Source organism: Diceros bicornis, chromosome 12 (assembly GCF_020826845.1).
Source record: "Diceros bicornis minor isolate mBicDic1 chromosome 12, mDicBic1.mat.cur, whole genome shotgun sequence".
NCBI classification, from domain to species: Eukaryota; Metazoa; Chordata; class Mammalia; order Perissodactyla; family Rhinocerotidae; genus Diceros; species Diceros bicornis.
Genome location: NC_080751.1, coordinates 6,108,973 through 6,124,734, shown reverse-complemented (window position 1 = coordinate 6,124,734; position 15,762 = coordinate 6,108,973). Strand labels below are relative to the sequence as shown.

General features: G+C 37.0%; 1 long non-coding RNA gene across 1 annotated transcript in view; it reads right to left on the bottom strand.

The window, feature by feature from the left end:
- Positions 1–8,136: 8,136 nt before the first annotated feature.
- The window catches only part of LOC131411785 (uncharacterized), a 190,300-nt gene continuing 182,674 nt past the window's right edge, over positions 8,137–15,762 (bottom strand). The window contains exon 3 of the long non-coding RNA XR_009221646.1: positions 8,137–8,618. This is a non-coding gene — a long non-coding RNA (uncharacterized LOC131411785). The remainder of the gene's footprint in view (positions 8,619–15,762) is intronic.

Genomic DNA, 15,762 nt, shown 5'->3' with positions numbered 1-15,762 from the left:
AACATATCTAAAATGTACAAAGCACTATTAAAACTCAACAATAAGAAAACAACCACAATTAAAATATAGGCAAAAGAACTGAATAGAACCTTCATCAAAGAAGATATTCAGGAAGCAAATAAGCATATAAAAAGATGTTCAACATAATTTTTCATTAAAGAATTGCAAATTAAAACAGCAATGAGATATCACTACACATCATTTTGAATGGCTAAAATCCAAAAAACTGACAATAATAAATGCTGACAAGGAAGAATAGCAACAGGAACTCTTGTTCATTTCTGATGGGAATGCAAAATGTTACAGCCACTCTGGAATACAATGCAGCAGTTTCTTACAAAGCTATACTTAACGTTCCTCTTCAATGCAGCAAATGAGCTTCTAGATATTTACCCAACTAACTTGAAAATTTACTTCCACAAAAATACCTGCATTCTAATTTTTTGTTTTGTTTTTTTGTTTTTTGGTGAGGAAGGTCATCCCTGAGCGAACGTCTGCCAATCCTTCTCTTTTTTTTTGATGAGGAAGACTGGCCCTGGGCTAACATCCATGCCTATCTTCCTCCACTTTATATAGGACACTGCCACAGCACGGCTTGACAAGCGGTGAGTCGGCACATGCCTGGGATCTGAATCGGCGAACCCCAGGCCGCTGCAGTGGAGCGCGTGCACTTAACCACTTGCGCCACCAGGCCCACCCCCCTGCATTCTAATTTTTAATATCAGCTTTATTTATAATTGCCAAAACCTCTAAGAAGCAATCAGGCAGCCTCTCAATAGGTAAAAGAAAGACCTGTCTCTGATTAGCAGTAATCAATTTAGTATAAGTCTATTTATACACTTGAAATATCCATAACAAAGTTCCAATTATTTCATGTCAGTCAGTTATCTACTCTCCCCAGAATAAATTTTTAACAAAAATCACCACATAGCTTCATTAGCTACTTACTCTGATAGGACAATAAAACAAGTAAAATGTATCTTCTTGAGAATTACCCAGAGAAGCAGGGAAGGAACTTGCTAATGTTCTTGTTCAACTGCTATTAGGAGAACCATGGGAATGCGTGTTTATTACAACAATAGCTTACGTGGACACAAAACAAGAGATTTCTGAATTGCCTTGTTGTATGTAACAGAAAGACTCCTTTGTATTTATGAAGCTCTTGTGTAGTGATGAGGTTTCTTAGTTTAATCCCCATAGTGTATAAGCTCCACTGCAGAAAAGGAAGCACTTTCCAAGCGCCATTCCCTCTCTCCTTTCTCTAGAGGATATTTTGTAAATTACAGCTTCTGCACACTACATATGTCCCTAGTGGCCTGCTATAGGTAATATAGTTCCCCAAAGTGCATAATGAGTCCCAAGTTGCAGCTTAAATAGTGGGGAATTATAATGAATGATGGAGAGTGAGAATATCCCGGGTTCCTTTTCCTGGGAGAGTGGACAGGGCTGGCCCTCTAATGGTACCAGATGAAGTACAAACAGCATCAGCTTCAGACTTTTTCCCACAGCTTCCCAGCATAGAAATAAATCCCAGAGACAGACACTAAATAAACGAAAGGGATTTTTTTGTTCATATTCTTTGTACCTGATTTGCAGATATTGTTGTTCTGGCAATGCCTTTGTCATACATTGAAGTTACAGAAGTGCTTTTAAAATGCAAAGTGCTTTCGAGATGTCTCTATAGTCTCACCACTTAAAGGCCTGAATCTTCTCACTAAACAATGAAATCATCCATATATTATGTTAGCCTGGGTTTGTTTCTAAAAATACTGTCAGGATCACTCTGGCAGTAAAAGATGAGTCATGTCAGGAAACTAGTGGTTAGAGATGTTAAATAGACAGGCAGCTATGAGAGTGCTCAAGTGCAGACGCTAAGAATTCTCCAATGTTATCAGCAGTGTTGTCCTATAATATTGGCAATGTCTAAATCAAAGCCATAGAAACACGACTTGACTCGTAAGAAAGCTTCCTAGAGACAAATAAGGAAATTTCACTATGGCAATATAGGGGTTAAGAGATGAAAAGGGAGATGGCCTGATTGGGCTACATTTGGGTAGAAAACAGTAGCATTGCTATAGGCCACTGCTTCCCCATTCCCATCAGCAGGCTCATTGTGCCCCATATCTGACCCAACCAACACCTGACTACCTCCAAAAATGACAGTGTCTCATTATCCCAGATATCAACCCGTATCCAGGGCTTTAAACTAGACCAACCATCCTACAATGTATCAACTATTTAACCTTACCTCAAACGCTCTTTGTCCTATCCACTATCTTACATTGTGTTATGTTCTTGAATCTTCTAGGCCTATCTGTTTCTTGTTAATACCTATTTTTTCCTGCTTTGTGGTATTCTTTAAGATTTGATTATGGCTTTTGACATTCATTCTTTTCTTTTTAACATTTTAAAATAAAATTTATTTATTAAATTTGTTTGAAATAAATAATACGTTAGCAGTAAAAAGATTATCTCCTGCAACTAGCCTCTTTCAAATCAGATCCCATCTTCCAACTGCCACAACAAATGATTAGTACTATTTTTGATTCGGTCAAAGTGTTGCCATGCAAAGTGCGCAATCTTCTCACCACAAGACAAAAGCCAGTCTGTCAAGGGGCAAGACAGTGGTAGAGAAAGCATGTTTGTTAAATGATGAGCTAGCTAATCAGAAGATGGTGGAATAATGTCCCAAAGAACATTAGGGGGTATATGGAATCTTGAAGTAGTTATATAGAGCCATTGGGCTACAGAGGAGGGGGTCAGGGATGTTGACCATCTGGCACTGTAGACTGGGGACGCCACACCAGATCTTTCAGCTGTCATTGATGATGGATACCAGTATGGAATTTCTGTTCAGGGGCGGTCACATTCCTAAGAAACTCAACAAAGTTACTGTCTCATTGCAGCTGGGAGATATATAGCTAAGCAGGGGTCATAAATCATGAAGCATGCAGTTTTTTTTATGTTTCAGTTATTTATTATCTAGCCTACATGCAAGCCAGATTACGTCCAGCTGGGTTAGTTACTTAGCGGTCATCCATAGTTACGATATGGCTTCCCTCATGCCAAACTTGTGTTGAGCCAGTATCAAAAGGGTCCTTAATTACATATGCAAAATTCCTTCATGCTTGACTTATAACTTGAAATAATCACAGCAGTGACAGCGGATTACTTTTTACCATATTTATTGGTTAAGAAGCAAGTTATAGGTCCAGCCTACACTTGAGGGGCTTGGATTATACAAGGGCGTGGGTCTTTAGGGATCTTCTTACAATTCTGCCTACCACAAATATATTCCTTGATGCGAAATTGTGGGGTCAGTTACAAGTTTGAAAAAAATTGACAAAAGGCCCTTCCTGGAGAATTACATTTTCATAAAGCAGTACGTTCCTGTTTCCTTATACCAGTACTGTGCGTTAATACATTTTGGAATGGTATCAGTCGGATAGGTGAATTGAGGATTCTCAGTATAGTTTTTATAATCTTTCTCTTACTATAAATGAGATTTAATAGCTTTTCATATGTTTAAGTACTGTTTATATGCCATTTTCACTAATACTTTTATTTCTTCTCCCATTTTCCCACATTGGATTATTGGTCTTTATCCTATTTATTTGAGGAGATTTTTAAAACTTAGAGATATTAGACCTTTGTCTGTGATAGGAGTTTCAAACATTTCTTATAACTTTATAAGTTTGCTATTATATTTTTACTTTATCATCTTTTAATTTGGAACCTTGCAAAAGTTTTTATTTTTATGTTAACAGATTTACTTTTTTTATGATTTTTTGAGTTTAAGTAATAGTTGATATTGAAAAGAGAATTGCTAACATTTTCTTGTAGTAATTTATGGTTGTATCATTTTACACTTACTTGTAATGGGAATTACATGTTGGGAATTTTCTGTTTTATGATGTTAAATATAGATCTACATTTTTCAATATGCTATGCATACCATTTATTCAATAATTTGTCTTTTTCCATTTGAATGTAACTCTTGTGGAAGATTGTATTTCACAAAAATAGCTGCATGATTTTCCTAAGTTGAGACCTGTGATATGGCTTCTACCTGTCTTTCTATCTCAGGAAATGTGCCTTTGGAACCTTGAGTGACCATGTAAGCAGTCCAGCTACCCTGACACAACCTTGATGGATAAACGGTGTGGAGAGACAGAGAGATGCCTGTGGAGCCCTAGCTCTTTCATTGTCCAGCTCTCAGCCCAGACACCAGACGTATGAGTGAAGAAACTCTGAGATGACCCCAGAACTAGTGAGAGTCAGAATTTCACAGCTAAGGTGCTCCCAAATTCCTAACTCACAGAAATCATGAGTGATTATAAATGATTGCTGTTTTAAGCCATTAAATGTTGGGGTGATTTACTACACAACAATAGTAGCCAGATTGTCCCTCTATTATATACCAACTTATTTCTGAATTTGTGTATATGTATGAGTTTAATATTCTGTCCATTGTCTGATCTATCAATTCATGTACCAATACTTCACAGTTTTACTTACTGCAGATTTAAAATATCAGCTTTTAATGCAATTTTTTTTGTGTGTGTGTGAGGAAGATCAGCCCTGAGCTAACATCCATTCCAATCCTTCTCTTTTTTGCTGAGGAAGACTGGCCCTGGGCTAATATCTGTGCCCATCTTCCTCCACTTTATATGAGATGCTGCCACAGCATGGCCTGACAAGCAGTGAGTTGGTGCGTGGCGGAGATCTGAACCCAGGCCGCCAGTAGCAGAGCGCGCACACTTAACCACTACGCCAGGGGGCCGGCCCCTAAAATATCAGCTTTTAATATAAAGTAGCATTAATCTCCCTTTATTCATCTACTGTTTCAGTGTTTCTGGCTATTTCCTAATTTTTCATATGAATTTTAGGTTCACATTTTCTACTTAAAGTTGGTATTCTAATTAAATTGGAATAAATTTATTAAAAACTATAGGAAATGTATTTCTTATACTGAATCTTTTTTTAATTGAAGAATACATTATATTTTCATATTCAAATTTTTCTTAATACCTTTCAGTAGCATTTGGAAATTTTCTTGATACTTTTGTTGAAATTTTTAAAATTTTATTGCTGGGTATTTACTTTGTGCTTGCTACTCTTGCAAATGGAGTATTTTCTTCTATTTTATCATCTAATTTAAGTAGATTGTACATATAAATGCTATTGAATCCTATACATTATTTTTATAATCTATTACTATATAAATCAATATGGTTTTTTTTGTGGTTTACAAAATTTTTAAAATATTAATTCTCTTAGTTCTGTTACCAGAAACATTCCAAATTTTAAACTTCAATTTATCTAATTTCATTGGATAATAGCACCAAAGATAAATAGTATTGATAATAGAGGGCATCTTTCTTTTGTTCATGCCTATATCAGAAATGCTTTTAGGGTTTCCTCATTAAGCAAAATGATGTCTTTAAAGCAAAATAAATAGTTTAAATTTTACCAAAGTATCTATACATTCCTACTTTTTAATGAATGTCCCATCCTAAAAATATGACTATTATTGAACTATAGGGGAGGAAGAGAATTCCTCTACCCATCTCTAGATCCTTCTGGCTGGCCTAAGAATTAAATTGACATGAGACAGAATAACAGGAGAAAATCAAACAAAGCTTTATAACATGTATACATGGGAGAAACCGAGGAAAACTGAGCAACTCAGCTAGAAAGTCTGAAACTGCCACCATAAATATCATCTTCAGCTAAAGACAAAGGAAGGTTTTGGGGGTAGTGGTTTGGGACTTCAAAGGCGAGGAAGGCAATTCACATGGAAATAGAAAAGCAAATGTTTGGTAAACAGAACTTTGATAATGGGCTTAGCAAGGGATCTCACAGTCTACCATACTCAGAGTTATCTATGGTGATGGCCTGTCCTGGGGATAAAATCTTAAATTCTTTTAGGCAGTTAGAGAGAAGGTCCAAGTTTCTTTCAAAGTCTTTTGTTCTTAAAAATAATCAAGGCAAGGCAAAGAGACATATTTTGGGGGGCTGGGGGGCAATTCTCGTCCCCCACAGAACCTCTGGCACTTTTCCCTTCCAATGCACAGGACATAGACTCCACTGACCGAATCCAGCTGCAGAGACCTGAAGGGAAACAAAATGCGCCACCCCAAAATGTGTCTCTATAACATGAGGATTATTTTAGGCTGATTAGCTTTAAGAAACAAAAGACTCAGAAAGTTTTTTTTTGTTACCTCCCCTTGAACTGCCTAAAGAATTTAGATAAATGACCTGCAACAGGAAAAAAGCTGTTACCAGAGATACAAAATTTATGTGCTGTGTGGTGGGGGAGACCTGGCAGGGCCCAGAGATCAGGGTCCTCTCCATATCCCACTGTCTCTGCATGGCATTGAAAATGTTTGTTTACCAAACATTTGCTTTTCATCTCCATGTGAATTGCCTTCCTCTGCTTTGAAGTCCCAGACCACTACCCCCAGCATCCTCTTTTGTCTTTAGCTGAAGATGATATTAAAGGTGAGGGCTTTGACCATTTAGGCAAGTTACTCAGTTTGCCTGGGTTTGTCCCATGTATACACATTATTAAATCTTGTTTAATTTTCTCCTGTTAATCTATCTCATGTCAATTTAATTCTTAGACCAGCCATAAGAACCTAGAAGGATAAAGGAAAATTTCTCCTAATTGTGATTCATAGTCTTTGGCTCTACTCAATGCTATAGGAAACGGGATTATTTATGTATTTTTTATTATAGACTATTTTCTATTCGAATGTTACCACATGTAGGAAAGAAGTCCTTAGCCCTGTAAGGGCACACATCTCCAAGGCGTTCCTTTAAGAGAAGCATTAAATCCTACAGTCACCTGTAACCCTCAAATAGTACTGTGTGATATTTAAATGCTATATATAACTGTAGAGAAAATAATTTCTCCTTTCCTCCCTTCCCATGACTTAATATGTATTTTTTGAGAAGCACTGTATTTGTTTAGAGTATTAAATGAGTGGCATATTGAGAATATTTAAAATTCATGAGTATTCTATTTATATCAAATGCGGGAATAGTGTTTTATATTTCAAGAAATTTTCTGTGCCAGATTGCAGAAAAAAACAACAAAAAAGATAATTTATGAAATTCAGTGTTGAATATCCTGCTATCACTTTGGGGAATCATCTATTTTACCCCAGATTTCAGCAATTTATAAATAGACATGACAAAGAAGATAAAGGAAAGTTTTAGATGCAAAGAGCTACATGTGTTTAATGAGGACATTAGCCTCACTGGGAGGTACCATGAAGATATCACACAACCAGCCCTCAGTTAAGGCTGTTAAGATCATACATGGTCTATAATTTCTACAGGTTTTTTTGAAAATGTTTATGGAATCAAGGTTTGCTAGTTTCTTTAAGGGTAGATATCAATTACGCACAGTCCCTATTTTCAGCCTTTAAAAAAATCCAAAATATATCCCTTCCATTGGAGAATAAATTTTTTTACCTAATTAACTATCAGTGAGTATCAGCTCTCTACAATAACCTCATATTCTTTTATTTATTTAATGAGGGCCATTGTCTCTCTGTCCCTCTTTGTGCTAAACACAACTCTATCTTTTCTCACATAGGCTTCCTTTACTTCCTTTCATTGAATAATTTGGTAATGTTCAGTGAATGCTTAATTTGTACCAAGAACTGTTCAACTGCTGGAAATATAGTGGTAACTGAAAAAGACAAGGTCCCTATTCTCATAATAAATATTTGTGGCGTAAATGAAGGAGTGAGTGAATAATTAGTTGTTATTACTATTGCTGTTTTGTTGAAGTCAGGCATCACTCCTTTTTTATATTTGCATCCTCTTTGCCTGGTATTGTCCCTAGGTGTTTAATAAATATAAGTTTGTTTAACAAGGATATGATAGAAACATATTCCAACAGAAATGTTTAGTAAGCAGAACCAGTGTATAAATGTAATACCAATTTTATTCTGACAATTAAATGTAAGAAGATAGCTGGAGTTGTGCTGATGAGTGAGAGGGAAAAAAAGAGCATAAGACTCAACCTTTGGATAGATACATAGCTGAGAGTGGGGAAGTGGAAATAAACAGAAAGAAAAAACGGAACAAAAGAAAGTGAGAATTGATAATGGGAAGCAGAAAATTTTTCAGAGAGGTAAAGAAATAAAACTTTGTGGCATCATTGAAGCTAAATGAGCAGTGTATTTCAAGCACCGAATCTTTTTTTTTTATTCTTTACACCAATTTTGTTTTATTAGACCATCAGCATATTTATGAATACTCATTTTTCTGCTCCTCATGTAATATAGCTGCTTGCTCACAGCTTTAAAAACTCAGAGGAAACATTGTTCATGACATGGAGCCCATGACGTGAGCCCATCCCCTGGCTCACCTCTGAGACAGTTCTGACTTACTTCGTGCTCACAGAATCCTGTCCCAACACCCTGCCACATGTCTTTCTGCATTCATCAAGCACCTAATCTTGTCCACAGAGGCAGGTCCGGAAGAAGGAAGCTGGAGAAAATGTTCTCAGATCTCACATGATGTCACAGGTTACTTTGAGAGCCCAATTTTTTGATAGTTTCATGTGGGTAAGATTCGTCTTCTCAACAATTTGTAAGCACCTGTCACAAAAGCAAAGACTGTATTTTAATTTTACTCAAATTGTTTATAACTTCTGACCCATAAATGTTGTCAAATAGGATTTGCTTTGTAGAGGAGGAATAACATTTCCTCTACCCTCTGGGTCCTTCTGGCTGGTCTAGGAATTAAATTGACATGAGACAGAATAACAGGAGAAAATCAAACAAAGCTTTATAACATGTATACATGGGAGAAAACCAGGAGAACTGAGCAAATCCCAGAATGGCTGAGGTTGTCATCTTAAATACCATCTTCAGATAAAGACAAAGGAGGATGTTGGGGGTGGGGAGAGTCAGTTACTGGAGATTACCAGAAAAGGACAGTAAACAAGAGCAAGGTTATTATGCAGATTTAAGTCCTTGCCTTCCGCATTGATAAGAATTTCTAGAGATAGGATCATCCTCCCCTCTTCCTGATACAGAGAGGGAGACATCTTTACAAGTGCAGATTTCCCTTTCAAATGTAAATGTCTCTTACAAAGGGTAACTTCTACTTCTACTTGGTTTTCAGAGCTTTTCCCATCTCTGCAGTTTTTAAAAGTAAACAGCCCAAAATAATCCTTATGCCAAAGAGATACATTTTGGGGTGGGCAATTCTGATCCCGTACAGCTTCTTGAAAACATTCTGACTTATCTCCACCATTGGCCATATGACTTCCATTGTCCTCTATCTCTATTGACTTTTCGTATTTCACAAATTTATCTTTTCTGCTTCCAGGACAATTTTATGTGTTAAATATCCTATTCAATGGTTCCATCCTTTGTTTTCTTTCTTTTTCCACCTTTGAAAAATCCTTATGAATATTACTAGTCAGGAGGAGTCACTCCCATTAGCTAAAGCTGGATCTACATAAAACACATAAGGAGCTAATAAATTTAATTAGAATCTTTGCCACATACGTATAGAATAGATTAAAAAAATATATTTTGAGCAGTTTGAAGCTGACACTATTTACTAATATATCCAACTTTGACTACCAAGACAGTATACTTTGGTGCCCTTGCATTTAAATATGAGTTTAAATTTACTGGGAAACATCTGGCAGGGACATGACTCCTCTATGGCCACGTAAGTTAGTCTTATCTGCATTTCTCTACTCCTACACCTAAAGTCATCCTGGCGTTTGCAATCAAGTCATTCTTCTGATTATATAACTATTATTTTTAATAGTTATATTATTAAACAATTATTACCTTACATACTTCAACTAGAATATTTGATCTCTGTCTTATTCCTGAAAATCTTGGTTCCTCGATTCACCTATCCATACTAGTTTCTTTATTTTCTTTGCCTGTGTCCACATCTTGGTACCATGCACAGTATCACTGAGTCCTCTAGAACTAGGATCTAAAAGATTGCGGGAAATTATTGAAACCCTGTCTGGATCGTGCTTTCCTAGCTTCTCTATAGAACAAAAGTCTTAAGATACTCAAGGAAGGGCAGCAAAACTTATCACCTTAACAGCATATGGAAAGGCCCATCCTGGGCAAGGGGCGGGAAACTCCGGGTCCAGGCCATTAGAGATCCCCTACTAGTTGGAGAGGGGCAGGATCTCTGAGAAGGCCCCACTCCAAAGATTCAGGAAGAAACAGCTGATTAAGTCTGAGACTGAACTAGAGCAATAGATAATGCGGCTCTCTCTCCCCACCTTGCTAACAAATGTCCAGCGACGTGTAGCAGCAGTCTCCTGCTGGGGGTGGGACACGAGCCTGGGAAGAGAGTGTCTCTGAGCTCAAGATACAAAGAGAAATCATCAAGTTGGAGGTGAAGCACACACTGACCAATTCTCTCTGACCAACTGGTTGGTGCCCATCCTAAACAGAATGTAATGCTAGAGGACTTTGAAGCCTATAGTGCACTGAGGGTAACAATAGTGACCACAAAGCCCAAACCCAGCACAACACCTGATTCGATCGACTTAACCTTACCCCCCAATAAAGCCTAGCCAAAAAGAAATGTGCCCATTTTCTGGCATGAATGTTATTTATCTCAGTTTCCACTGCTCCACACAAGGTGTCTGGCTTTCAACCAAAGCTTACATGAAGCACAAGAAAACAAGAAGTAAAACAATAGACTCAAGAGAAAAATCAATCCCCAAAACCAGCCTGAGAGGCGGCCCAGACGTTGGAACATCTGGACAGGGAATTGAAGATAGTTATGATTAATATGTTAAAGGTTCTATTGGAAAAGGTAAACATCAAGAATGAACAAATAATTCCAGCAGAGATATGGAAGGAGGAGAGAGAGAGAACAGGTCAAAATAAACATTTCAAGAGATGATGGTTGAGAATTTCCAAATTTAATGAAAGAAAATAAATCAAAGATCCAAGAAGCCGAGAGAATACCAAACAGGATAAGTACCAAATAAATAAGTATATAAATATCAAATAAGTAAATGAAACACAAAGAAACCACCGAGATAGATCAGATTCAAATTGCTGAAAATAATAAAGAGAAAATCTTGAAGGCAGCCGGCAAATAAAAGACACATTACATGTGGAAGAACAAAGAACATCAGGATTCACCTGAGAACTTATGCAAGCCAAAGACAATTGTGTAGTGCCTTTAAAGTGCTGAAAGAGTAAAGTCTATTGACACAGAATTCTATAACCAGTGAAAATACCTTTCAAAAAATGAAAAATAAGATTTTTTTCAGGCAAACTAAAAGTGACAGAATTCTTTGACAGTACATTTGAATTATAAGTAATATTAAAGGAATTTTTAAACAAAAGGAATAATATCAGACAGAAACTTGGAACTATACACACATACAGACACACACATCAGTGAAGAACATTAGAAATTACATAAATTAAGGTTAATATAAAATTCAATTCTTTTTTATTTTTCAACAGCTGTTAAAATATAAGTCTGAAAATAATAACGTATTATATATTTATGGCATATGTAAAATTAGAAAGTATGACAATGATAGCACTAAAAAAGGGAAGAAATTGGTAGTGTACTTCTGTGATAGCCTCCCATTACACTTTAAGTCATATAATATTATTTTAAGGTAGACTATAGCTAACTAAACATGTATAAACTAGCCCTCGACAAACAAGCAGCACATGGCAGTGGAGAAAATGAGATATATTTCACATTGACTTCTCCCTGCTGCCTGTGCAGAGAAAGCCACCCTCAAACAAGGAGAAAGTGTCCAGAAGCTTTAGGGGGTAGCTATAAACAAGCTGAAAATTGACCTGTAACCCAGCAGAGAAGAGTAAGAAAGGTCCAACACTGAGGGTCAGATGTAAGCACATGACTCACTAGGCAAAATTCCTCCTTTCCCCATATATACAAGGTAAACCCTGAAAACTGACACCGCTATAAAGGACACTTAAGAAGTCCCATTTGTCATGAAGCACAGAAGATGTTTTATAAATGCTCAGCATCTATGATACACTGATTAAGAAACAGGGATGAGAGCATCCTTCCTGTGCTGCCTTGGAAACGTGAAATCATAATTGAACAGGCTCGCTTCCCTTAAAAAGGCACCATACCATGTTAAGATGCAAAGAGTTACAGCTACTAAAGCTGGTCCCGGGTTTGGCTTAAAGTCACATTTAGACCTGGGTAACTTGGGGTCGGTTGTAAGAAACAACTCACAAAAGGCCATAAACAACCACCTACATCAGGCCTAAATCCAATACTTCAGGGACACAGGAGTGAAGTACTCACTCCAAAGGGGCCATGCTCAATACATTTGTATACAGAAAGATTAACCCAAAAGCCTCTTCACCCTGAACATCAATTCTGCCCTTCTTAATACCTGGTTCATGTGGAGACAGTGGAGTTTAGAGCACTGCATGCCCAATGGCACCAAAAAAAGAGACTCTGGTTTTCAGAACAGTCATTGAACCAGAGGCTTATTTCCCATCCAGACAGTGTCCATGCCAACAGCTAAAGGTTTATGTTTATATAGTAAATTACCAAGATAAATATTGGCAAAGAACCTATCATGCTAAGAAATTTTATTCTTCTAATACTGATCCTTCTTAAAAGCAACTTTCACTCCAACATTCTCTGCCCTCCTATGTCCGCCCCCATCTTCTCTGATTTCTAGTGCATTCTCTAAATCTGTAAAACATTAACAGAGAACTTCAGACTGGACCCTTGGAATTCTTTCTGATTTAGAATATGGTTTCTACCTTGGAGCCCTAGATAAAGCAGCACAAAACTTGAGTTTATTTTCCTCTCTTTCCATGCTCTTGAATGCTAAATGTATTGCTACGAGAAGGTTGAATGAAAGATTCAGGGAGAGCCCTCAGCAAAGCAGTGCAGTGGGGAAAAGATATCTTTGGTATCACCTGCAACATTAAGTTCAAGGCCTTGCACAATTAGGAAATATCTGCATTATGTTTCCACTGTGGAGAAGTAGAGATTCAGATTTGAGTTGAAGTCTACTTTCTGCTACCTAGTAATTTGATGACTTCAGCTTCCTACATTGTGAAAGGAGATCATGTCTATCTCAAGGCTGTAGTGGTATTTAATTAAGGTAACAGGAATTGTCCAAACAGCATCTGACATGTAATGTGTAACTAACATTCCTCAGTGAATGCTAACTTCTTTATTTTGGCTTCTAGAGGTTAATTTATATAATCTCCTTTCTTTATCTAATGTAAACTATATCCAACCCATTTTTTGGAAGAAGAAAGTGTACAACTCATATATTTCAAATTAAGAGATTAATGTTGCTTACGATAGGTGCTCCAAAATACATATAAATTTTTATTGCATTGTTTTATAATACAAATTAATAGTATAAAAATATTTAAAACATTTGACCAGTTAATTTCTGTATTCTATTCTAAGAAAATAATCCAAAATAGATGAATAAAAACTAAAAAAAAATTCATGCAGAAGATGTTTATTACAGTTTACATGTTGGGGGGAAGTGTAAATTTTCTAAATGCTCAACAATAGGCGAATGATTAAGTTAATGTTGGGCCATTCACAGAGTTGAGTGCTGTATAGCCAGTGAAAAGTTCTTTTGTGGAGAAATGTTATTAAAATATTAAAACAAAGCATGTTTTTATTATTTGGTCAAAAAAATAGAATACAACATTTTACATAGATTATTAGATTAATAATATAAAATACATATTTATATTGTATGTAAGATATGTAAAATACAATATATGTATACAAAGATACGTGTAGACACATATATACCATTTAAATATATTAAAAATATATGCATATTATATATGTATACATGTAAAGAGTGTCTATATACATATAAAGAGTGTGTGTGCAGATGTGTGTATGCATATGTATTTATGTGTATATACAGATAATATATATTGGGCATAAGAATATTTATTGGGCATTCATTAAGGACCAGGCAGTGAGCTAAGTGTTTTGTTTTTTTTGTTTTTTTTTTTTGTGAGGAGATCAGCCCTGAGCTAACATCTGCCAATCCTCCTCTTTTTTTTTTTTGCTGAGGAAGACGGCCCTGGGCTAACATCGGTGCCCATCGTCCTCCACTTTATATGGGACGCCGCCACAGCATGGCTTACCAAGCAGTACTTCGGTGCGCGCCCGGGATCCGAACCAGCGAACCCCGGGCCGCCGCAGCGGAGCGCACGCACTTAACCGCTTGCGCCACCGGGCCGGCCCCTGAGCTAAGTGTTTTATATGTATTATATAACATTGTCATGTAAAAACCGTGGGTTAAGTTCTATCATCTCTTTATTTTGCAAATAAAGAAACAGCCTTTAGAGAGGTTAAACCATCCAAGAATATCGTACAAAGTCCCACAGCTGAGAAATGGGGCAGACTTGGGAGTTGAAATCAAGTCTATCTGACTCAGCGTGGATGCACCCTGCCTCTAAGTCTCTAGGTTCGATGGGCATTTATTGAAGCTAAAATGCGCCCGACAGAAAGTTAGTGGTTTTCGGGCATATTGCCTCATTGAAGGTCATGACTTAGCTCTTTTATTGAAGTGTGGCTGTAGGGGTTCACAGACTGTGTTCTCTCTGTGATAATGCTGCGGTTTCTGTTTTTGACCCTGAGTGTTTCTGAGACATTGACCATGAGCTGCTGCTTCTTTCGCTGATTTCAATGCTTGACCCTGACTTCAATCGCTGACTTCTGTCTCCTGACCTTTCATCTAAAGAGTTAATTTCTATTTGTAATACTCAGCTTTAGCCTAGGACTATATTTATTTATTTATTTATATTTTAATTTAAATATAAACATTTATATATATATATAAAACACTTCTATTTCTGGTATACAGTTGTACAGAACAGTGGGTCTAGGAAGCAAAAAAACTAAATTAAAATACTAGCCTCAATATTTTTTATCATGATTTTGGGGCATTTCACTTTAGTTCTGTTTCCATATCCTTAATGATATCTACCTCAAAGATTTTTTTTTTTTTGTGATGAAAATCGGCCCTGAGCTAACATCTGCCAATCCTCCTCTTTTTGCTGAGGAAGACTGGCCCTGAACTAACATCCGTGCCCATCTTCCGCCACTTTATATGGAATGCCGCCACAGCATGGCTTGACAAGCGGTGCGGCGGTGCGCACCCAGGATCCGAACCAACGAACCCCGGGCCGCCACAGTGGAGCGCGCACACTTAACTGCTTGTGCCACTGGGCCGGCCCGTCAAAGATTTTTTTTGAAGACTAAACAAACAATGTATGTAAATGTGCCAAGCATAGTTTCTGGCACATTGTAAGCATGTTATAAGTTATCATTATTATTACATTTTTTAGCTTCCTCTGTCCTTCACGCTCTCCCCTCTTCACCCTCATATAGACAGCCACATTATTTGGGGTGATTTTGAACAGTGTGTATTACACAATTAAAATTTATCAACATTTTTTAATCACAGCTGAAATCTCACCTTTGTTAAATAGGTTCAAACACTCATCTGCCTTCCACATCAGTTACTTGCTTCAATGCAACCTCTGTAACTACTCAGGAGGAGGAGTACGAATGGCCCCTCTGTTGACTAACCACAAATCTGCTGGCATGAGAAGGTAATTTGAGAATAATGAACATTTCTTCAAGGTACACATTGAATCTACTGTAAATTCTTCCCTTTAAGTTTACTCATCTATCAAATAGAACAGGAGGTTTTCACCTTATCTTCTGGAAATTGCTGCCAAG